Source organism: Ambystoma mexicanum, chromosome 6p, assembly GCF_040938575.1.
Source record: "Ambystoma mexicanum isolate Mex_15411 chromosome 6p, UKY_AmexF1_1, whole genome shotgun sequence".
NCBI classification, from domain to species: Eukaryota; Metazoa; Chordata; class Amphibia; order Caudata; family Ambystomatidae; genus Ambystoma; species Ambystoma mexicanum.
Window position 1 is genome coordinate 1424053765 of NC_090935.1, and position 23851 is coordinate 1424077615.

A 23851-nucleotide genomic window follows, 5' to 3' on the forward strand; every position below is an offset into this window, starting at 1 on the left:
TGCTTGCCCTCTACGTGGGCTTAGCGCTGTCAGTATCTGTAATAGCATAGTGGGTAAGGAGTTTGCCGACTTTCCTTTCAGTCATAAGGAGGTTCTAAGTGCTTACCCTACATTCCTTTTCTTATAGTGGTATACACGAGTCTTGGGTATTGAATGCACGTTGTTATATTCAAGGTTGTTTACTGTGTATTTTGTGCACATTTCCCCTGCCATATCCATCGCCTTCTTCCTTTCCTGACAGAATGACCAGCCGTTGTTCCCGTTCGAACATGGCCAGATTACGAAGGAAAGGCAGCAAGGCCTCTAACAAGTCTATACAGAAAGCTTCCCTTACAATTACCCATGAAAATCGAATCTCTGCTCCTGACTTAAATGAACTCCTTGACACGAATGGGTATTTACGTGCAAAGTATTTTTCAAACTGGGTGGCCCATCGTACATTGCCTGATCCTAGCTCTGTCTTTAATTCTGATCCAGAGTCTATGTCCGCACAAGCCCTAGCAGCGGAAAACAACACACTGCAAGAATTTATACACACAAGTACCTCTGTTATTGAACTCCATGACTCCGGTTGTGCTTTACCTCAGATTGAACAGTTTCATGATTCAAGCATGAAGAATGGAGGGGTTCCTTGCATATCTTCTGTTTTCTGCCCTCAGTCTACAGCTTACTCCTCTGCACAGATTCTTACTGTGGTCACTAATGCCAAGGTGTCTGATGCCAATAGTCTGCTTAAAAGAAACACAGACCACGTCGGTAAGAGAGAGTATAGATCACAAGACCTGCAAGCAGTAGATGACAATATACAATCAATGCACTTCCAGATGGCTAGTGCTGGATCCAGCCCTGATGCCACCATGCCTTCCCCTGTGCCTACTGATAGGGATGTACAGTTAATGCGGGACATGCTAAAAACAGAATTTGAGGAGTTAAAACAAGAATACATTTCCTTAAAAGAGGAGAATAAGATGTTACAGTCTTTTCTGAATACACCTCCAACTTTATCCGTTGATGAAGTGAATACTGTTCAGTCCCTGAGTGCGGAGACTTTTGTAAATCATGATACTTGTCAATATGTAAGATCTATTGGGAGTGAAAGTCTTTTTTCAAGCACAGCGCTTATTCAGGGCACAGGTTCTGACAACTGTCCTACCGTTTGTCAGGAATTGCTGTTAGTTGAAGATTCACAAGCCACTCCTTTACCTGAAGCTTCCTGTGTAGCAGTTTGTCATAACTCTGAGCTTGAACACATACATGCTTCTGATTTCCAAACACAATCCACAATGGTGGCATACACAGAATCTGTCACAACTGTAGGCTTAGGTTCTGCCCTTGATCTAGCTGCTGAGACTGAAGTAGACATTCAAGCTGATGTGGAAAACGATGCTGCCTCTGTGTTCGCTCTTCCTTCTGCCAATTTCGGTCACTACGAGCAGTCAAAGACAGTGCAGAATTCATGTTTTGATGGACTCATTCCACAGATTACTGAACCAAAAACCCGGCAGGCGATCCCTGAACTGTTGATTGTTAATCAGCCACTTTCAGAAGCTAAGACAGAGGAATGGTCAATTGACGAAATCCTGATTAACAGAGACTTTACTATGGTGATTCCTCTGGTTGATTTTGACTTCTACAAAGGAAGAGACTCTGTGTCATCCACTAAGGAGAGGGACGGCAGGGGTACAGCTCAGACTTTGGTTACTGGTGCCAAGAGGTCAACTGCCTTAAAGGGGATTTCCATTTCTGAACCACAAGTGTGTCTGCCGACTTCTGGGACTTCAGACTGTCCTCCTACTACCATTGACTCTTCAATAATCCTGTCCACAGCTCTGCAGTCATCGTTGGCACACGTATCTTCGATCAATAAAGGAGTGCTATGTCTGCCAGTCACCCAAGAGCCTTCACCATGTACGCAGTCAGAGCCAAAGACCTTGACAAGTTTGTCTTCAGCTAACAAGACGGCTCCAGCTTGCATGCCCTCAGCCTCGGAATTTCCTTTGGCATGTTTGTCTTCGGTTACAGTGACTCATCCAGCAGATTATCCTTCAGCCATGGAGCCTCCGGTAGTACATTCTAGGTGCATGTCTTCGGTCCCAGAGCCTACTGCTAGTTTGGCTTCAGTTCATGAGAGACCTGTGTCCTGCTCAGCCTCGCTGCCAATATCGGAGGTGTACCTGTCTACACTGTCAGATCCTGCTGCATATTCCTCTGCTCCAGAGATTCCTCCTGAATCCCAACCATTTACTGATGAACGTTCATCTTGCCCTTCTTATGCTTCAGGGGGATCACCAGAATGTCTGCCTTGTACACAAAACAATTCTCCCAACTACTTGACTGTAGCATCAGCGCCTCCCGAATATGCAACATCTGAGCCTGAGACTTCTGCCAGCTCTCTCTTCAGAAACATCAAGCCGGCTCACGACTCGGGAGGGCCTTACATGCGAGGCCGCTGGACTTGCCTGGAGTATTACGAGAGTGAAACGGATGCCATCCACCATGGCCCAGTCACCGAACGAGTAGCCGACCAGGATAGCGGGCTGGACGGTCCGCGTTTGGAGTCCGGTTTGGATCAACCGCTTGACAACCCTTTTGTTGCCGGATCCCACATGAGTCTGAGGGAAGGGACGGGCACGGCCCTCCAGCTGCAGCGCCAGTTGGGTACTAGTAGCCAAAGGAGGGGAATGTCTGCTGCAGTTCAAGATGTGCCTGTTTTTGCTCCCGCTGCTAGTATGCCTGATGTTCCGAGTACTGTGTCTAACACTCCTATCAGTATGCCAAACGTTCCTGCGGTTGTATCCCACGTGCAACAAGGTGGCTACTTGACTGGCTACATGACTGTCAATGGGAGTGCCAACCTCGTACAACCCATTGGATCTCCAGACCTCCAAGGCAAGGAACTTATGCAGGCAAATCTTTGTCACTTTCAACCACAAACCTTTACCCAGATGGATGACAGAGTATCCGAACCTCTACATCAGCCGCCACCTTCCTCTTCCGAACATAAACATTTCCTGAAACCTACTGTTTCCTCACCTCCTGTGTGTCCACTCTCGGCAGTGAGGCTAACAGAACTTCTACCATTGTCTAAGGCATGTAGCACCAGCCTGCCTCTCTCCTCAAGGATGTATGCATATCCTCTTCCAGTGACTAAGCTTCCTGGACCTTCCAACTCTGCTTCGGGTCCTGCAAGTCCTTCATGCCTTTCTTCGACCCATGAGTCTCTTCCTCACCGAAAACCCACCTATGGCTCTTATAGACTGCGGCCTGCTTCTATTCATTCCAGCCCTTCTGCTTCTGCCCGTGGGTCATCGTTTCCGTCAGTGCCACTTCTGAAGACAAAGCGCTCCTGTCATGGGAAGAAGATGTTTTGTGCGAGTAACGGCCGCCTGGAGTCGGCTGTGGAAGGGGGTATAGTGTCACGGCTCGCTCCCTTCGCTCCCGTTCCCGCCACTTGGGGGCATGTTTTGGGGTTTCTTCCCTACTGGACATTTCCTCCGAACCTTATGCTACAGTGTCCTGATGAATTGGGAGCGCTAAAACCTTATTTCCCAAATTACTTCCCTTCCGGATCCATTCCAGGTTTTTGGCAGCCAGCATGCTACTGCTACTATAATCAAATGACTATGCTTCCCAGAATGCCTGGCTCACTGCCTCACCTCCTCCCTTGCAGGACAAGGCTGGGTGGAGGATAGGCAACACCTGTGGCTGCAGGTGCAGCAGGCGACACGCCTGAGGGGTGTGCTCGTTAAGCAGCTTTAAAAGCCTCAGTCTGCTTCAGTCCAGCGCTGGTCATTGTTGCAGCGTTCCTGTCGTGACTGGTCCCTTGTTCCTGGTTCCTAGTTCCTAGTTTTTGTGCCCAGTTCTAGTTAGTGTTTCTTGTTCCTTGTCCTGGAATTCGTATTTGTATGCCTAATTGATTTCTGCCTTTTGGAAATCCCTTTCTCCCTTTCTCTGTCTGCAGGCAGCCTTTCTCTGAGCTTTCCTTTTGCTGTAGCCCAATTGCCTGTGTTCACTGTTTCCTAGAATTTGTCCTTTGCTACTGAAAGACTTGTTGCATTAATCTTTCCTTTACAGGTTTAGTTTCCTGCCTTTTCACCTTGGATGGGTGGGAAAGTTTCCCTTTTGAAATCTTTTTCACTGCTCCTGATCCTTGCCTTCTATTGGGATCCATGCCATGTTTTCCTTTACACTTTTACATTTATTTCCTATTTTATTATTAGGTATGGGAAGCTGTTGTAACTAGCCCCTGTGTGATTATCTTTTGTTTTCCACACTGTACTATTCCTTCTTGCCTCTTGACTTGGGTTTAGGTATTTAGTCATCCTCACTCTTTGCCTTTACTGCCTTCTGGGTTCTTGTTTGATTTACAGGGTTGTGGGTTAGTACTGACTTCTGAGTGGTCTTTCCGGTCCTCGTGAATACGGACATCCAAGTGGTCTTTCCGGTCTTTGTGAGTACTGGCATTCATGTGGTCATTCCGGTCCTTGTGAGTACTGTTTCCAAATTCCTTATCCAGTACCGTCTAGAGTGTCAGCTTACAGATTCTGTCCCTGCTTGCCCTCTACGTGGGCTTAGCGCTGTCAGTATCTGTAATAGCATAGTGGGTAAGGAGTTTGCCGACTTTCCTTTCAGTCATAAGGAGGTTCTAAGTGCTTACCCTACATTCCTTTTCTTATAGTGGTATACACGAGTCTTGGGTATTGAATGCACGTTGTTATATTCAAGGTTGTTTACTGTGTATTTTGTGCACATTTCCCCTGCCATATCCATCGCCTTCTTCCTTTCCTGACACTAGTGCCTTTCAGATCTAAACTGATGAAAATGGAACACAGTATGCCACTATGTTCTTTAACAAAGTCACGAAAAACCATCACTCTTTGGTCGAACGACACCAGAGTGACTTAAGAGGGAGAATGTATCAAGCACCCAATGATCCAGACTGTCCTGTCAAATCTCTTCTCTATTACATTTCTAAACTACCACGAGATGCTGCTTGCGTCTTTGTTATGCCACGTTGCTTTAAATCTACTGAATATGCTACCAAAAACACCTGATACAACAAGCGTCCTTTTGGCAAAAATAGTCTTGGTAATTTCATGGCCAAAATCTGCAAACTGGACACAGTGAATGCTGAGACTTCGAAACACGACACTCTTCTGGATGCGTTTTTCTTTGCAACGGTCAACCGAGTGAGCAAGACTGATATCACACTAGACGTGACAGCCTCATTGCAGGAAGTACGCAATTAATCCAAAAGTCAGCTCGTCAGAAAAAGAGGCTTCAGAGACGTGAAAGGAGAATGGCAGAGAGATTTTGTACCTCCGAATGTGCACAGGTTTACATGAGTAACAGAACCACTGTATCTAGCAGCTTGTCATTTGCTACGGCGACGCAGTTCGCTGTGGAACACATGTTTCTTCAGACTGGGATAGATGGAGGTTATTTTCGTACTCTATGTTGTGTGTTGTATTTGTTGGTGTTGTATTGTCTTGGGATGTTTGGTTTTCTACTATAAGATAGGGATTTGTGGTATTGTGTTTGGGTTTTAAAATTTTGGATTTAAGTTTGGTTAGGTTTAGTCAATTGTTATTATAAGTATTATACAAATTGAATGCATATCTCTGGTGTAATGGATATGTACATGTAACTTTTCTCTTGTACGTTTTATTCACAAAATGATAAATAAAATAAAAAAATTTAAAAAAGAATTATTACAGAACCAATTCTTGTAGACAATTGTGCATGATGGCCCTGATGACGGAGGTCTTCGAGGAAATGAAATCAACCTAGCCGAAACTCAAGTTGGCCAGGTTTTTTGCCTTATTTTGATGGTATTTTACTGGTTGGATTCCAGTTCCCAAATGATGCATTGTGCATCGGGGTAGTGAATTGTGAAGGATTTAGCTATTGCTCAAGAAAGCAAATGCCAGTCAGGATTTATTACTGTGCTCACCGAAAATGATTGAGTTTAACCTTTTAACTGCGATGGTTTTTCCCCCCCAGTGCCAAGGCCCTTTGTGGTGATTTCAGTATTTCACCATGCAAAGCCTTCTAACATTTTCTCCTTCATTAACCCCTTAAGTGCCAAGGACGAGCTATCTCGTCATTGGCACTGGGGAGGTAAACCCAAGTAATACCAAACAATTCTTGAAGGTGAACGTTTGTATGTGGGACTGAAGAGAGGGCGAGGTATGCAAGAATGGTGGAGAAAGTAGAGTGGTTATTTGAAGTCTTTGCATTCAGACATGCGTTGATGAAATTTCTTTTCACTGCTGCATTATTAGACTTTTCAAAATTGGTGTGTAGCAGATGACTTTGCACAGCTATTTTCATTTATTGCAAATTACTGTATTGTCATACAAATTGAATAAATTCTCTTATTGATGAAATATAAAGATGTTCTGCAAGTATACAAAATCTGCAAACCTTCCAACTATTTACACTAACCATTCTATTTGTGCCAGATCTGTCCAACTTTTGGCCAATGCTGGACTGTAAGCACGCCAAATTATGACTGTCACCGGACATGGAAGTGCCTCTTCTATTGAGAGCTATTGGCAACTTCTTGCAACTGAAAGTCAGAAATTACCTATCAGTTCCCCACTCCAACTACGGAGTATCATTCCATTTATTCTCCATGTAACCTTCCTCTTCTTTCCTATTCTACTTTGCTAACTACTTCCTCTTCTACTTACTTTTCTAATAATTCCTCTAATCCCCAACTCGCTAAACTGTTGTTTCACATTTCATGGAGATGTTTAACAATTTAATCATCCACCACAGTAATCCTCATAGTTAAGCAGGTTTATCTTTTTCTGCTCTTTGTATTTTTGAGGCTTCCTTGTACACTCCATCCTCGTTTTATTTGTATCCCAAGTTATCACAGTTGAGTGTTTTTCATGACAACTAGTTCAATATCTGCATTTACCTATTAATTAATTTATGAGCATACCACCTCAGAATTACTTTCTCAAAGTGCTGGCTGAGCGCAAAACTGTGCTCTCCCACTCCTTTTCCATCGTTCAAGTGAGCATCCTCACCGTCAGCCATCCACTACGGTGTGCATGTATAGGGGGGGAGGGTCATGCTAGAGTCAGACAAGTTTTTCTTCTTTCCCCGGTTGGATGCTATGTTGCAGTCCAGGCCAATCGGTAGGCACAGAAGCAGAAACCCCGCACAGCAAGCTCACTGCACTAGTTGATGTGCCACTGTGCTCTCAATTATACAATGCCTTTTTTATCCAATCTGTATTGCACTTTTATTAAATTATCCTTCTTTATTTGTTTTCCTTTCTGTGTTTTTAATTCAATTTTTCATTTCCTTCCAATTTTTCATGAATAATTTTTTTACTTTACAATGGCTATGCCACGTAAAGAGTAAACAAAGGCCCAGGGGTAAGGCCGCTATGACTCGCCAGCTCTGCTGTGAGAGTCAGGATCCAGAAGATCACCCCGCTGACTGGAGAGACACCGGAGTGTCCCTCTCCATTGCTGGCATCAGCTGCGTGCCACGAGGAGTTCCGCCTACCCAAAATGGCGGACTCCATTACCCAGGCAACACAGAACAACATTGCAGCCAGCCATCGAGAGCTTCACCGCCGCAGGCCTGGGCTGCAATAGGCTTGCCGTGTCTTCGGCGGCTCCTCCCCTCCCGCCTTAAAGGGAGAGGGGGGGGAGACTGCCAGGCAAAGACGCAGGGCAAAGGCCCGGGGATAAGGCTGCTATCCCTCTCGGCAGTTCTCTGCTGCCCGAGGCCGCCATCTACTAAGAAGATACACCACCTACAAGCCCATCAAGGTAAGCGTACCCATCTGGAGTGCACTTCTGCTATTGTCGCTGGGAGGACTACTCGGCTCTGTGCCTGTACACTTGCCCCCCCTCCCATCTCCAAACCCATGCCTCGTTTCCTCAGGAAAGAGCATCTCGGAACCAGGCTCATCTGCCCACCCAGCGCCCCACACGTCCCGCTTGCCCTTATCACACGTAACAGTACCACGACAGGCTACTTAGCCCCTGTGCCTTCCCGCGCCACTCCACATTCCCTACAGTGGACAACCCATAGATCACGTCGGCCCTCCTGCTCACCAGATCTGCAAAAAGTGGCCTTTCGCGCTCCACATCTACGGCGTTCCTCGCAGCTGTATGCACCCTCTGCTGCCCTTCTGGCTCTGCCCATCCTACTCTGAAGAAGCACCATTGGCACTGCGACCTAAAGCGAAGGTAATGTTCAGCACTGGCAATGTTGCCCCTATGGATATTGTGGCTGCCCCCATTAATGCTGCTGGTGCTTCCTTGATTGCCGATTGTGCCCCCATTAATAGTGTTGGTGCCTCCTTGAATGCCAATTGTGCTCCCATTGATGCTAGCAATGCCCCCATGGTTAATGTGGCTGCCCCCTCTAATGTTGCTAGTGCCTCCATTACTGTTGATTGTGCCCCCATTGATGCTGTTTGTGCCCCCATAGAGGTTGGTGAGGCTGTTATCTCCACTATGCAATCAAACTTAGATTCTCCCATTTATCACACTGTGCCCACTTTGCCATCACAGCCTGATGTTGCTGCTGCCTCCACGGCAAACACTCACTCTGCCCACCCGTCACTACCTAGCTCGCACAAGTGCGCTATCAACGCACTGTCACTCCCCACCCATGCTCTGGACATTAATAATCTTATCACTAGCTCCAACCTAGATCTACTAATCATCAGCGAAACCTGGCTCCACAAGGCATCGGGCCCTGCTCTTGCCCTGGCACTCCCTGAAGGCTACACCATATTCAGGCCAGATCACTGCCTTCAGAAAGGAGGGAGGGGGAGTAGCCCTCGTAGCTAAAAAGTCCATCCCCAGGAGATTACAAGGAGACCTGGGATCCAATAGCGATTACCTGCTCCTCAAAGTTAACCCTTGCCCCCCAACTGTACTATTACCCTCCACATTTTGTATGGTCCTCCTGGGCCCGTTACGGACTTCCAGGATGCCCTCCTACACGGCTTTGCCGACAACTTAAAGAAACAACTATGTCTATCCTCGTGGGAGACCTGAACTTAGGCCTAAACGACCCTAAATGACCCTGCTGATGGCCATGCAGCCTCTCTCAACAAACCCCTCTCCATATTGGGCTACAAACAAGCTGTGACAAAGCCCACCCACATTAAAGGACGCACCTTGGATTGGATCGCCCATCATAACTGCCCTCCCGCTATCTCCTTCATTTTACCCATTCCCTGGTCCGATCACCTCTCCATCCACTTCAAACTTAACCTAACTAAAGGGCATTCCACTCTCCCAACATCGTTGCCACCTGCTCTCACCAGAAGTTCTCAGCAACTCACCAAGGAAAGGCTCCAACCCCACCTCCTGGTTCCTGAGTTCAAACCACCCTTTGCCAAAAACCCCTGACACCCTTGCTGCCACATACAACTCCATCATCTCACAAGCAGTCGACACCATAGCCCCACTCTCACGCAGAAACTCTAAGCACCCCAAACACACTAACTCCTGGTTCTCATCAGAGCTTCTCAAATTACGCGCCAAGAAAAGAACAGCTCTCTCGATCTGGGTAGCCAGACCTAGTGACTCCACTAAACTTGCCTTCAAAACCATCTCTAAAGAATACAAAGCTGCCATCATTAAAGCTAAGAGAAATGTTTGCCATCTTTAGGGATTTGGAAACACCCTCTCCCTCCACATCTTCCCTCAGTAAGGACGAGGACTGGTGTAACAATATCCAGGATTCTATGCTTGACAAGTTAAACATCCTTCAAAACAAAATCAGCAGCCACCAACAGGCCTTAAAACAACTACTCAACCTCCTTCAGAATACTGCCTGTAATGCCCTAGCCTTCTCGTTCAAAGAAATGAATGAACAGGAAGTCACTGCACTCCTTAAATATATCAAGCCTTCCAGCTATAAGGGAAATGCCAGTCCAGCACAGCTCATAGATAGTGTGTCCACCCTCACACCTTTCATCACAGCCTTTATCAAAGCCTCCCTTAAAACAAATCATATCGGGAGACTGCTAGAGGGCGCATACCGGCATGGTCGCATGAAGGCGTCTCTCCGCCACCACCAGTTGGGCCTACAATAGCTGACTCTCCCCCCGGTGGAGAACGGGCTTTCCGCCACCTCTGGAGTTGCGGATGGAGGGTTGAGCAGTGCCCCTCCCTCCCCCGAGTCAGCGCAGAGCGGAGGTGCCGGAGGAAGCCAGGGACGACAGTTGAAAGAGACAGCAGTCCTCAGCCCCAGCAGCGGTCGTGTGGGGGACCCGGCCACCCCTTATGAGTGCAGAGAAATCCAGAGAGAGAAAGTGACACCCTGGGGCCCAGCAGCAGTAGCCGGAATCCACTCAGTGACCATAGCCACACCTCCACCCCCCAGCTTTGGTGGAGGGACAACAAAGTGTGGGACTCCAGGCACTGGCGTTCGGGAGCCTCCAACTGGGGCCGAGCCTAACACTGCGCCCATGGAGTGAGGCCGGACGAGCTCACACATGCATTTTGCATTGAGAGCGGGAACCCATGGCAGACCCCAGCCAGCACCGGGTGAAGAACCAGCACCCTGGCCCTGGTGCTGGGAATGAGACCTGCACGAGACCAGCACCGCTGCACGGTGTGAGGACTCCGGGCTGGAGGCGAAGACACCCCGCTGCCCCCCGATCTGACGGCACACCAGAGTCTTGGCCGGTGAAAGGTGAGGAGGGAAGCAGTCAGACCCACCACCCAAGAGCCCGCCCGGGAAGCCCACCGGGGGCCACTAGCCCCAGAGGACCCGAGGCGCAAAGCGATCCATTCACAACGGATCGGCCCAGGCGGTGAAACGATTAGCCACCAATCCCCAGCGGGACACAGCGCAGCACACCCTCCCCCCGGAAGGGACCCACAAGGGGGCAATCATTGGCAAGCAAATCGCTCCGCCGCACTCCTGACTATACCTCCGCCACATCCTAGGAGGAGAACCAAGCCCACACATACAGGCTCGTAACTCCAGGCGACTCGAACAGGGGAGAGCCTGGAAACTGCAGTACGGCCGTGCAGAGATGCCAGCAGGGGACACGGGCCACTTACAAGCGCGAGGCCCACCCGGGAGGGAGGAGGAACAGTGTGGCCTGCGGGAGAAGAAACCCTATGGGACCAGTAGACAAACTGAAGGCGCGGCTCAGGCACCCGCCCACCCGGTGTACTGAGAGGCCCACTAGAGATCAGAAGGGCCAGCACCGAGCCTGAGAGGCGCACTACAAAGTGTCCCCCCCACCACCCTGAACCCCGGCCCTGGAGGAATGGGCAGGCATATCGACAGCAGTACACAACCCCACCTGCGGAGGGGCCCCGCTCTGGGCATACAATGTAAACTCCAGACATAGTAGGCCCGGAAGCGGCAACCGCGTGAGGGGCGAGATGAGACGGGAGCTCCCACACCCGCATTGGACCTCAGACCCCACGGGGAGGCAGACACTATAGGCTAGGCCTGGGCCCCGGACGCCATCCAAGGCAGTGATAAGCAGACCAAATCCCGCATATCCAGCGGCACACAACCTCAAGAGATAAGGCTCGAACCCCCCTGGGTGCAACAGTGGGGGCGCCCTGGAGACAAAGCAGGGACGAGACACTGCGACTGAAAAGACCCTCACGGGGATCCTAGCACTGCAGCGCTTCCGAAGATCCTGGCATACAGACCAGGGGTAGACCCCCCCTCCTCCCAAGATATGGCAACAGGAACAGAACATGCCCCCACCCTACCCTGACCAGAGACGGCCTCAAGGAAATATTCCAGGCGATCAAAGCCATAAGGACAGATATCAAGGCCTCAATCTGTGACCTTAAGGGCAGGGTCGATAAACTTGAGGACAAAATGGAGGGTCTGAAACATAATCACCTGCAGATGTTTGTCCTTGACATGAAATACGAGGAGAGACGCAACAATCTACGCGTCCTCGGGGACAGCCAGCAGAAGGGGGAGTCACCGGCGGAAGTTGGACGGAAGGTACAGGGCCTGATAAATCAATTGTTCGTACTTGAAGGGGGCAATGAAGTTCAACTGGAAAGAGCCCATAGGGGTGGAAGAGAAAGAAGCCGAGGTCCATAGTGGTCCGCTTCCTGAAGTACAGGGAGAAGATGGAAGTCATGGAAAAAGCAAAGCGACTGGGGAGCTTCCTCTACAAAGGCAACACTATCAAGGTGTACCAAGATCTCTCATCCCTGACCGTGGCCCGATGCAGGGAATGTCGCCCACTCACACTGTGGCTCTACGAGAAAGACATCCTACCCCTTTGCTTTTGACTTTCGAAAGTGGAGAAGTGGACTACCGAGTGACCAGTGGAAAGGAGGCCCTTCAAGTACTCCAGGTCATTAAGAATGAAGAGGAAAACAGGGAGCCCCACAAGCCACAAAGAAGATGATGCAGGGCAGTATAAAATAAAAAAAAGCTCAATACCCCTCCACGCGAGGCGAAGGGGGACAAGATCCGAGATGTGGAGAACTCATGCCTGACAAATTGGGGGGGGGGGGGCTCTGCGATGTGTATTCTCCACCAAGGGGGGGGGGGGGTGTCATTATGTGAACCAACGGTGGAGCGGTGTATTCAACCCTAGCGGCACACCTTAGGGTGGGCGTCTCAACAAAGGGGAAGTTTAGGGGGGAGGGACGGTAGTGCGGGGGAGGAGTGGGGACTTGCAAATTAAGCAGTGCAAAGGCACACCTGGATTAAGCAGGGGGGGATAATACACCCTGCAGGGCCAGGCGGCAGAGAGGAGGGAAGGTGGCTCTAAATGGCGCTCCCTAGCAATGGAGGCCGGGTCAAGGTCCTCAAGATGGGGACTTTAAATGTGAAGGGCCTCAACTCCCCCACAAAATGCTCGCTGCTGAGAAATGAGAAACAGTAACCTAGATGTGCTCCTGGTGTAACAGCCCCGTACAGTGCTTGGGGAAGAAAGACGGATCCCAGGGGCCCACATTGGGCAAGTCTTTTGGGCTACGGGCCCCACCAAAAAGGGGGGAGTGGGAATCTTATTGAACCGAAGGCTGAGGCTCTCGGAACCAGAGCCTGGGGTCGAACAGACGGGAGGGTGCTGATGGTCTCGGGGTCGATCAATAACACTAGAGTCAAATCCAAGTGATTTGCCCGCGGCTGAAACTACCGCGGGCAAAAGGTTTGCATGAGAAAGGTGCGAACTATCAAAAGTTTGCACCTTTCTCAATGCGAACACACATACATACTCACACCCACAACACACCCATCACACCCTCCGCACACTCCCACCTACACCCCCAACATAAACAAACCCCACTTACCTTCATCTTCACGCTGGGTTCCTGCAGGGTTCCTGTAGCGCCAGTTCCCTTTCCCTTCCGTGATCGGGAACCGGCGCTGCAAGGTCCTTTTCTTTTCTCTCTTTTAACGGAAGGCTGCGGGGGTGTCCCCCGCAGCCCCTGCTCACTATACCATGAAGTGTAGTGAGCAGGGAGTTGCGGAGGGCACCCCCGCAGCCCCTGTTTTTATTTTTCAATGCTACCACAAACTTTTGGTGTTCAAACTTTTGGTGTTCGAACCTTTGGTGGTAGCATTTTTAGAACTTTTGGTGTTTGCAACCATTTTTTTACGGTAAAATCGTCCTATACCCTAGAGTCACCATAGTGTCCGTTTACTCCCCGAACACAGGCCAAATGCAATTCCTGAAGGAAATCATGGGGGAGATCATGGGCAGGACGGAGGGCTTTCTCATTGTAGGGGGGGAGGGGGGGACTTCAATATGTGGGCAGACAGGGGAATGGACCATAGCGGCGGGCATATCCCCGCAGGGACTAGGGGGGAGTGCAGCAGGTGGAGGCTTCACGGACCACATGTGGAGTTTGGGGCTGGTAGATGCCTGGAGGAACTCCAATCCTGCGGCGAGGGGTTACACATTCTACTCCCCGGTCCACGGCTCCAGAACAAGATTAGACTACCTCTTTGTGGACCAACAACACATAGGGAGGTTGGACACCTGTGAACACTCACTGGTCAGCTGGTCCGACCATGACATGGTACGGATGTATGTGGTCCTGTCTGGTCTGAAACCCAGGGAGTCCCTATGGCGGTGTAACATTCTTCTCCTTTGAGACACAATCTTTGTGGAAGAAATGAGGGGGGCTACGCAGGAATTCTTTGCAATCAATGACACTGGGGAGTTTGAAAGGGGAATGATCTGGGATACCGCGAAAGCAACGTGGAGAGGCCTCATTATCAGGAAGGAGGCGGCCAAGAAACGAATCAGGACCCTGTTGTCAAGAGAACTTGGAGGGGAAACTCGCCAGCTAGAAAAGATAGAGGATAAGGATGCGGAGGAGTATCTAAAGCAGAGGTACTGTGAGAAAGGAGACAAGGCTGATGCCATACTGGCAGCACAACTAGAGGCCAGAGAGCAGAAAGGTGGGGTGTCAGGGATCCGAGAAGAAGGAGGCCAACGGATTTCCGAGGCAGGAGCAGTAGCAGAGGGCTTTGCAGCGTTCTATGAGAAATTATATGGAAAGGAGGGGGGGGGGGGGGGGGAATCAGACGAAGACAAGTTAGGGGCATACATCGCAGGAGCGACACTACTAAAACTCAGACCCGGGGAGAGCCTCGACTTAGGTAAACCAATCACGCAAGAGGAAGTGCTGAAAGCAATTTCGGGCCTAAAGCTGGGGAAGGCACCACGGTAGGATGGCTTCACGACAGGGTTCTATAAGACCTTTGCGGGATCCTTGGCTCGTCACTTGGCTGCCTTATTTAAAAGTATTATGACCTCCGGAAGGGCCCCCCCTTGTTTGGGAAGGCGCTAATCACAGTCATCCCTAAGATGGACAAAGTCCTGGTGGACTGCAAGTCCTATAGACCCATCTCTCAGCTTTACGTGGATGCAAATGCTTTCACACAAATATAGACCACGAGAATGGAGGGCCGGATGCCGAAACTCCTACATTCGGAACAAGTGGGGTACGTCCGGGGAAGACAAGGGGCAGACACCCTGCGCAAGACGCTCCAGTTTATTAGAAATGACAGCAGGGGAGGAAGGGAAACCAGTACTGGTGACCATAGATGCAGAGAAGGCCTTCGATAAGGTCGACTGGGGCTTCCTCTGCGAGGTACTCTGGAAATTTGGCTTCGGCAGAGGGATCCAACTGGCCATTTGAGCCCTATATGCGGGCCCATCGGCTAGAGTCACAGTGAATGGGCGGCTATCACGAATATTTCTCTTAGAGAGGTACTAGACAGGGGTGCCCCGGAGGTTCAGGGTATCAGGGTGGGGGGGAAGGGAATTCAAACTCTGGCTCTGCGCCGGCGACCTACTGCTCCACCCGCGACACCCTGGCACAGTCTTATCCCCCACCTCTATGAAGGTGATTGAAGAGTTTGGGATGTACTCGGGGTTCAAGGTGAATGTTGTTAAGTCAGTGGCTTTCCCATTCGCCCCCGACTCGACCAGGAAGGTAGAGGAAATAGAACCTCTGGGATTCCAGATCCAGCTAGAGGGGATTAGATATTTAGGGATTAATATCGTTCGTCCGGGCCAGGACCTGGGCCAGGCCAACTATTCTCCAACATGGAAACCTGGAGGAAGGGGAAACTCTCCTGGATGGGGAGACTCAATGCGATAAAAATGAACCTTCTCCCAAGGGTATTATATCCGTTCCAGTTGCTCCCCTCCAGTGCACATGTGGAACATTTGAGAGAGGCAAAACGGCAGATAACGAAATTCTTCCCGCAGAGTCAAAGGCCTAGGGTGGGGTATGAGACACTCATCTTGCCAAAGGAAAGGGAAGGTATGGGCCTGCCGGACCTGATGTTAACCTATAGGGCGACCCAGCTACGAGAAACAGTCCCACACCTGAGGGAGGACCCAGGCAAACAGTGGGTCTTCCTCAAAAACCAGCACCTGCTCCCGGTGACGGTAGGGGAATGGCTCTGGGTCCCCAGGAACCGTCTCTCGAGACGCATTAGAAATCACCACCTGGCCCTCCCTTATGAGCCACATCTGGGCACCACCGGTTAGAGATGAAATACCAGAGGTTGAACACTACCAGTCCTGGTTTGAAGCGGGCCTCAGCAGGGTGGGCCAATTGGTACAAAACGGGGAATTCATAAACATCCAGAAGTTGGAGGAGGAACTGGGCAGAGGGAATCTACCCGTACTGTTATATCTCAGGCTTAAGGGAGTTTTCATGTCCAAAAAAAAAACGGAAGGAAAGCATCCAGAAGGAAATCACCCGAGTGGAGAAAGTACTTGACGGGCATGCAACGCCTTATCTCACGCCTCAGGGCGTAACTAGAACCCAAGGGGGGGGGGGGGCACCAGGGGTCTCCATGCACGATGGGAAAGGGACCTAGGGGTGGAAATGGGGGATAATCTGTGGCAGACAATGTTAATGTTAAAGGACATTTGTACCGCGCACTATCACCACCGTAGTGGTCCCTTGGCGCTCTGGCGGCTCTGAAAAGGGAGAGGGGGGGTTGAGTTAGTGGGAGGAAGCAGGGAAAATGCAAGAGAGCAGTGATGTGCTGTTGGCGGCCTCAGCCCGGTGGGTCCGTTGGCTGGGCCTGGGGTGTTTGCGGCCGGTAGTCGTCGTGTTCTGTTGTGCAAGGCTATGTGTGTTTTGTTTTGTTCTGTTGTTGCAATGTAGTGAAGTTTATGCGGTTTGTTGTGCTGTAGGTTTTGGTTGTGTTTTTTTGGGTTTGAGAGGTGTATGCAGAAAGGGAAGTTGTTAGTAGGGTTGGTTAGTTTTCATCTCTATCCTGAATAGAAGTGCTCGGCTTGCGTAGTCTCCCTTGTTGCGACCCTGTCCTGATCTGGGTCTGAATGGTCTACAGGTTCCTCACTCCTCTGGCCCCCACCTCTAACATGCTCTCTCATGGCTCCCCTTATCCTCCATTTAGACTCTCGTGGCCAGTGCTTCTGCTAATGACAACCTCTCAGGTAGTGTGGGGATTGTCAATGTCTCTATAATTCCACCCCAACGTGGTACTTGGGCGGTAATTAAATTACGGTGCGGGCTAAGGAGTTGGTGGGATTGTCTGGGTCAGTTGACTCAATCTCCGTGTGTGCCACCCGTGTTCCTGTCTATCCGATGTCACCCGTCCAGACAATGTGCAGGCGGGCATTCAAGACCGCCATCTCTTGTCAGTATAAGTTGCATGCAATAAAATTGCTCCATGATGGCAATATGACCCTGTACGCCTCTCTAAAATGTTCCAAACTGTGAATCCGCACTGCTGGCATGGGTGTGGAGCCAGGGCTGACTTTTGGCACATGTGGTGGCATTGCCCACGGGTTAAGGTGTTCCAGCCGAGAACCTTGGACCAGATCAGGGACGCGGGGGCTGGGAGGTGGGAACATACGCCCTTGACCCCATGTTCATATTATTTGGGTTGGAGAAGAGCAAGGACACGTGGAGAGTGCCACCGTCACAGACTCACTTTCTCTTGTTGGCGTTGAGGGAATGCAGGGCCAGACACTGGAAATGGGAACGCCTCCCCTTGGCAAGAGAATGGTCTGCTATTGCTAAGGACATATACCTAATGGAAAAAATATCCGCAGCAATCCATGTCAATAGCACTGCGGTGGAAACAGAATGGTTACAGTTCCACAACATATTTCAATAAGGGGGAGAAGGTGACAGGAGACCTTGAGAAGAGAACCGACCTGGCCCAACCAAGAAAAGAGCGTGAAAGACATGCCACGTACCACCAGTATCATTACAGTCCTCTCGGTCAAAGACTCACTCATAGAACTATCGTTCAATCCTACAGATGGCCAATATGTTCTCACCCTCCGAACGTCAAAGTGGGGTGGAGGGGCAAGCGGGGGGGAAGGAGGGTGTTGCTTATAACATGTTTTCGGCTTGATTGATAGGAGGGCTCTTCCCTCAGTTGCACTTATTTGATTTCTGTATGACAATGCTAAAACTCAATAAAGAGTAATTTACAAAAAAAAAATAAAAAATCATGTCCGCTCCTGCCTCAAAGAAGCATGGGTTTGTCCATTGTTGAAAAAACCCACACTCGACCGAACAATCCCTGGGAATTACAGACCCATCGCCACGGTCCTATTCTTACTGAAGATTCTTGATAAAGCAGCATACCTTCAGGTCCACAAATATCTGGAGACTTACCTGCTTGGTCTCCGACAATCGGGCTTCCGTCCAAACCATTGGACCGAAACTGCTTTATTGGACCTTAAAAACCAGATTGATGACCCCAGAGATGCAGGCAAACCCACCCTCTTGCTGCTCCTCGATCTGTCAGCGGCTTTTGATCTGGTGGACCATACCTTGTGCCACCGCCGCCAATTTTTCCCCAAATGCCACAGCCTGGATCTCATCCTTTGTCAAAGAAAGAGCAATGAAAGTCTTCTCGGACCAAGCCTGCGCCACCCCCAAACTAATCAAATGTGGAGTCCCTCGGGGCGTGGCTAGCAGCGCAATGGTGCAGACGTGAACCTGATCTGCTCCTCTGGCTGCAGCAAATATCCTGATCTTACAACCCGATTCCTGATTTTGTGGGCATTCCTGACACCTGCATCGTTAACCGAAGTACTGGGGCATCATCAGATGCCAAAACCAAGAAAAACTGCAGTCCCGTGTGCGAGCACGAGGCGTGTGAAGACTGACGCGGAAGAGAAGCCCACGTATCCAAGATGGGCGCGACCGACATGTAGCACAGCTTGAGACCCGTTGGACCGCAGAAACAGACTGCATCACGAACAGCGGATCCAATGTAACACGGCAGGCAGGGTGAACTCAACCCGCGGTGCCACTGGAACGTGCACCCCTCCCAACCACCCGCACCTCGGAGCCAGCGGCAGGGATGAGGAAGAGGCCCGGGTGCGAAACGAGGACCAACAAGAACCAGCACCCAAAGGCAGAGACCCGCGGTGCCAAGCGATGAAAACATACAGGAGCTGCAGGAGGGACCCCGCGCAGGAAACCCCACCACCCGGAAGCCTCGCAGCCCCCTGCTCCTGACTGGCACTCATCGACGCAACACCAGGAGACGGCAGGGGTGCCGGGAGAACTGCACAACGGCTGAGTGAGTACCCCCCCCCCCCGACGCTGTCCTGAACCCACGTCTCTGTGGACCTCAAGGGGGAGCCCCGCTCCTTGCCGCACCGGCGGGAAGTCTTCTGGTGAGTGTGGGCGACGGGGCGAAGCAGCGCTATCCCCCAGCACCCGCTCTGCGCCGGAGGTGTTAGACACTGCTGGCCTGCGCTGGACGCAGCATTCCGATTCCTGGCGGACATCAGCTGGTGGTGGGCGCAGCCGCGAGAAAAGACACCTGGCCCAGCGCAGCTACATCATATCTGCCCAAGACCTGTAATTATCACCCTGGAATTAGCGGAACCGGGCTGGCGTGAAACTGGAATGGAGCACCATGCTACGCACATGCCCCGGGACTGAATGCTGGCAAGACTGAAGAGATCATGTTGTGTTAAATAGGGCCCTGTGGACACAACCCCACATTCCCAGGGACATTTGGAAGCAGGACAGAGACCACTCACGGAATATGGTACTGGCAAATATCACCCACAAACTGGTCCACAGGCCACATACTGGCAAGTGACAGCGCCCGATTCCTCCAGCCTTTCGAATCCACATCCCGCTGGAATTGAGCACTAACACCGGTGTGCAACCACCCCAGCCCAACCTGATTCACCCTCATTTTACTACAGCGCCTGTGACAATCAAAATAGACCCTGTACCTGCATCATTGGGCTGATTTGTCCCGACACCACAAGCGCTTGAGACCAGCAACATCCGGCATAGCGATAAATCTCAGGCAGACCTACAGCAGCGCAAGACCTAACCGCATCACAGAGGGAGACCCCCGCTGCCCAACAAAGGCCTCAATCTCGGTAGTGTTGAGCCCCGCATAACTCAAAAACATTACGCACCACACAATTGTGGTGCGGGCAGCCTGAACCCAAACCATTCACACCAGAGAACAGCACCTACTGGTGCCACATCCAACAGGCCCAGGCAAACTAACAATTGCCATGGGAAAAGATAAACCAAGGAAGCAGTCCATGCAAAACAAAATGGATCAGTACACAACAACTGCAGCTCTAATCCACGAGCATCAAAGCCTGTCACCCATGACGATCGAAAGGGAAGACACACCATTGCTGAAAGATATCATGGCTGCAATAGCGGACTCCCAGTCGTCCATGGAAAAAAAATGGTTTGGATTAGCACAGACGTCTCCCTCCTCCGCCACGACCTGCAAAAGCTGTCGACACGCATGAGCGAGGCCGAACAACGAATTTCTGATGCTGAAGACGGTATGCTCAATCTAAGGCACCAACTTAACAACGTCTCGGACAAACTGAAAACACTGGAAGAGAGGGTGGAGGAGAGCGAAGGGAGATCGAGACGCAACAATATACGCATACTCGAACTACCCCAAAAGATTGAAGGCCCATGCATGGAACTCTTCCTTGAACAATCGCTCACAGACCTGTTCGAACCAGATGCCTTTTCAAAATTCTTCTCAATTGAAAGAGCACACTGCATGCCAACGGGGAGGCCCGTGCCTGGAGCCCCGCCATGCACCGTTATAGCCAAAATCCTTAATTACAGAGACCGCGATGCACTGCTCCAAAGAGCGTGTGCCAAGGGGACAATCACTTTTAATGGCTCCAAGATTGCATTTTTCCCTGACTATACAAAGGAAGTCCAAAAAGCCAGGCAATCTTTTAACCCGCTCAAGAAACAACTACAAACGCTAGGTATCAAATACGGACTGCTTTTCCCCGCCCAACTGAAGATATATCACAAAGGAACGACAGTCCACTTTACTGACCCTAAGGCAGCGTGGCACTGGGCAGAGCAACAGACGGAGATTGGTCAACAGCCCGAGGTAGCAGGAATAGAATCCCCAGGGCCCCAGCAGAGCAGCAACAACAAGAGACATTGGAGGCTGAATGCAAATGCACACTAGTTCACCAGCACATGGCAGCAGGAAAAAGGAGACATTAGACGGAGTCTCACACCATGATCCACCGCCCTCTGTTCCAGTATGCCCTAAACAGGTAAACAATGCGCGGCCACAAGAGTGTAGTTTCCCCTCACCCATTCCCCCCTGAAAGGGAAGGACACTAACCCCAAAAACGTCCACTGCAGGGGAATTTCATCACGTTAGGTTCCACCACAGCAGGTGTTAGATATACACTAGCACAAGTTAATGTTGTATTATATGTAAGCCGTGCAGTTAACGGCTACTATTTGTTGTTCGGGCGACAGATGCTCCGGGTTGGGTGGAGTCTAGGGTGGGGTGCAACAGGGTTTTGTTAGTTTTGTCAATAAGGGGTCAGACAGGCAAGGAGTCCCACACGAACTGAGAACAGAACACAGTAACATTGCAGAGCACAGTATCGGCGGGGCAACATCCCAGATAACCAAATCCTGTGCTTTCTTATGTCCACACAGATAGGCGCAGTAACCGGAAGACATGAGCCACTCTGCATGACACACTCATGCACGTGACACACCAACCATAGAGCACTATGGCACCACAAAATAACACCACTAGAACCATTAGATTTATGACAAAGAATGTCAACGATTGGGTAGCGGCATTAAAAGACGGCTGGTAACGCAATTTCTAAACAGACACAAACCAGGCGTAGCCTTCCTGACTGAAACATCTCGCGGGCACGGTATGTAACTTTTTCAGGCACACAAACTAACGAACAGCAATACGCGCTGGCTTTACCATGGGATCACGTGGGGTACTCATATTGATTCACAAGACACTCCCCCTTCACCTATCTACCGTCACCCAAGACACGAGTGGCAGATGAGTGTATAACGGGGACACTATGGGAACAATCCATCACAATGCTGTCAATCTACGCTCCCCCGGCCTTGTTAGCCCCACTACTTACAGACATCTCACCTCTGGTCACTAAACACAGCAGACATCACTATCATAGGAGTCGACTTCAATGAAGTCATGAACGTAGAAATGGATTGCACACACCTGCGCGGCAGGAATCCCAACACTCGCACCAAGCTAGCCACTTTTGGTGATGCCCTAGGACTGCGGGATGCTTGGCGAGACCTACATCCCAACGACAGAGAATATTCCTTCCATTCGGGAGCACATGCCTCGCTCTCAAGAATAGATTACTTTTTTATCCCACTGATGGATATACACAAAGTACATAAGGCATCCCTGCTCCCTAGAGGGATCTCTGATCATTCTCCTATGGTGTTAGAACTTTGTACTTCCAGGCCCACGCCCCCTCCCCGATGTCGACTCAACAATTACTATCTAGGTTTCCCAGAACTGAAGGAACGTATCCAGACAGTCACAAAAACATACTTTGAAATAAACACAGGGAGAGTTGACAACCCGGGAACACTATGGGAAGCGTATAAGACAGTGTTGAGGGGCGAAATCATCTCCTGGACCACTGCCCATAAAAAGGAACACCTCTCCACGATGCAGGAAGCAGAAAGGCAGGTGAGAAGTGTAGAGGAAACCCACCTCACCCGAGACCAACCAGAAATGCAACGAGCCTTACTGCTCGCACAAAAACGACTCCAAAACATAGCCCGGGACAGCGCTAGACAAGCGCACAGGGAGATGCGCGCCAGAGTATATGAAACCGGAGACAAGGCCAGCAAACTGCTGGCCTGGCTAGAACAAAGAGACCAGGGGCATAGACAAGTCAGGCAGGTCTGCCGATAAATCAATCCTGGAGGACATAACCCTCCCTACCTTAAGTATTAACGATCGAGACCTTCTCGAAAAAGAGATCACTGAATAAGAGGTGATGACAGCCATGTCAGGCCTCCAATCAGGGAGGACAACGGGCAAACCAGGTAAACCCCCTGACAAATGCAGCTCTTACAGGCCTATCTGCCTCATAAACAGTGAAACTAAGATTCTGGCAAAAGTACCAGCTGACTGCTTACAACTGTTCATTTCGTCCCTCATCCACCTAGATCAATGTGGCTTCATGCCGCAAAGGTCAACCCGTATAAATATATACAGACTGCATTCGGCCCTGGAAAGAGCTGAAGACCTCCGAAGCCCTAAGGCACTATTGGACATCGACTTTGAGAAGGTATTTTACTCAGTACGCTGGGATGCAATTTGGGAGATAATGCACCACATGGGCTTTGGCCCCCAATTCATGAGATGGGTCAGACTCCTCTACAGGCTCCCAACAGCGGTGACAAGGGTGAACGGCTGGCACTCAGACTCCTTTGCACTAAGAAAAGGAACAAGACAAGGCTGCCCTTTATCGGCCATGATCTTTGCCATAGCAATTGAACCCCTCGCGACACTGCTGTGAAACACCGAAGCTTGGAGTGGCTTTCACTGGACGGATAACTGGGAAGATCTCACTGCATGTGGACGACCTGTTAATATATCTCAAAGAGCCAATTAACTCCTGCCCCATTGTAACACGCCTGATGGAGAGGTACGGTGCATTCAGCGGCCTGCGGGTCAACTGGACCAAGTACATACTATTTACAATGGAAAGCCCAGTGAAACAATACCAACAAACTGCCCATACGACATAGAACTGAAACAATTCAGGTACCTTGGCATACAAATCACGAAAGATTTAAAAAACTACACATCTATAAACCTGTACCCGATCATGGCACGGTTCGCAGAGGACGTGCAACACTGGGCCTCCCTGCCATGCACCCTACTCGGAGGAGCAGCCCTTTTCAAGATGATGGCCCTCCGCGCTTTTTACATATACTGCAGAACGCCGCACTAAATATCCCAGGATGCGAATTCCAAGAAATTGACAGCATCCTCCGGAAGCTACTATGGGGCGGGGGCCACCCACGAATTGCACTCGCAACAATCCAAAGATCGGTCT

At 50.3% G+C, this 23851-nt stretch overlaps 1 protein-coding gene across 2 annotated transcripts in view; it reads right to left on the reverse strand.

The window, feature by feature from the left end:
- Positions 1 to 23851, reverse strand: part of ENOPH1 (enolase-phosphatase 1) — a 465841-nt gene that overhangs the window by 426772 nt on the left and 15218 nt on the right. The window lies entirely within an intron of this gene.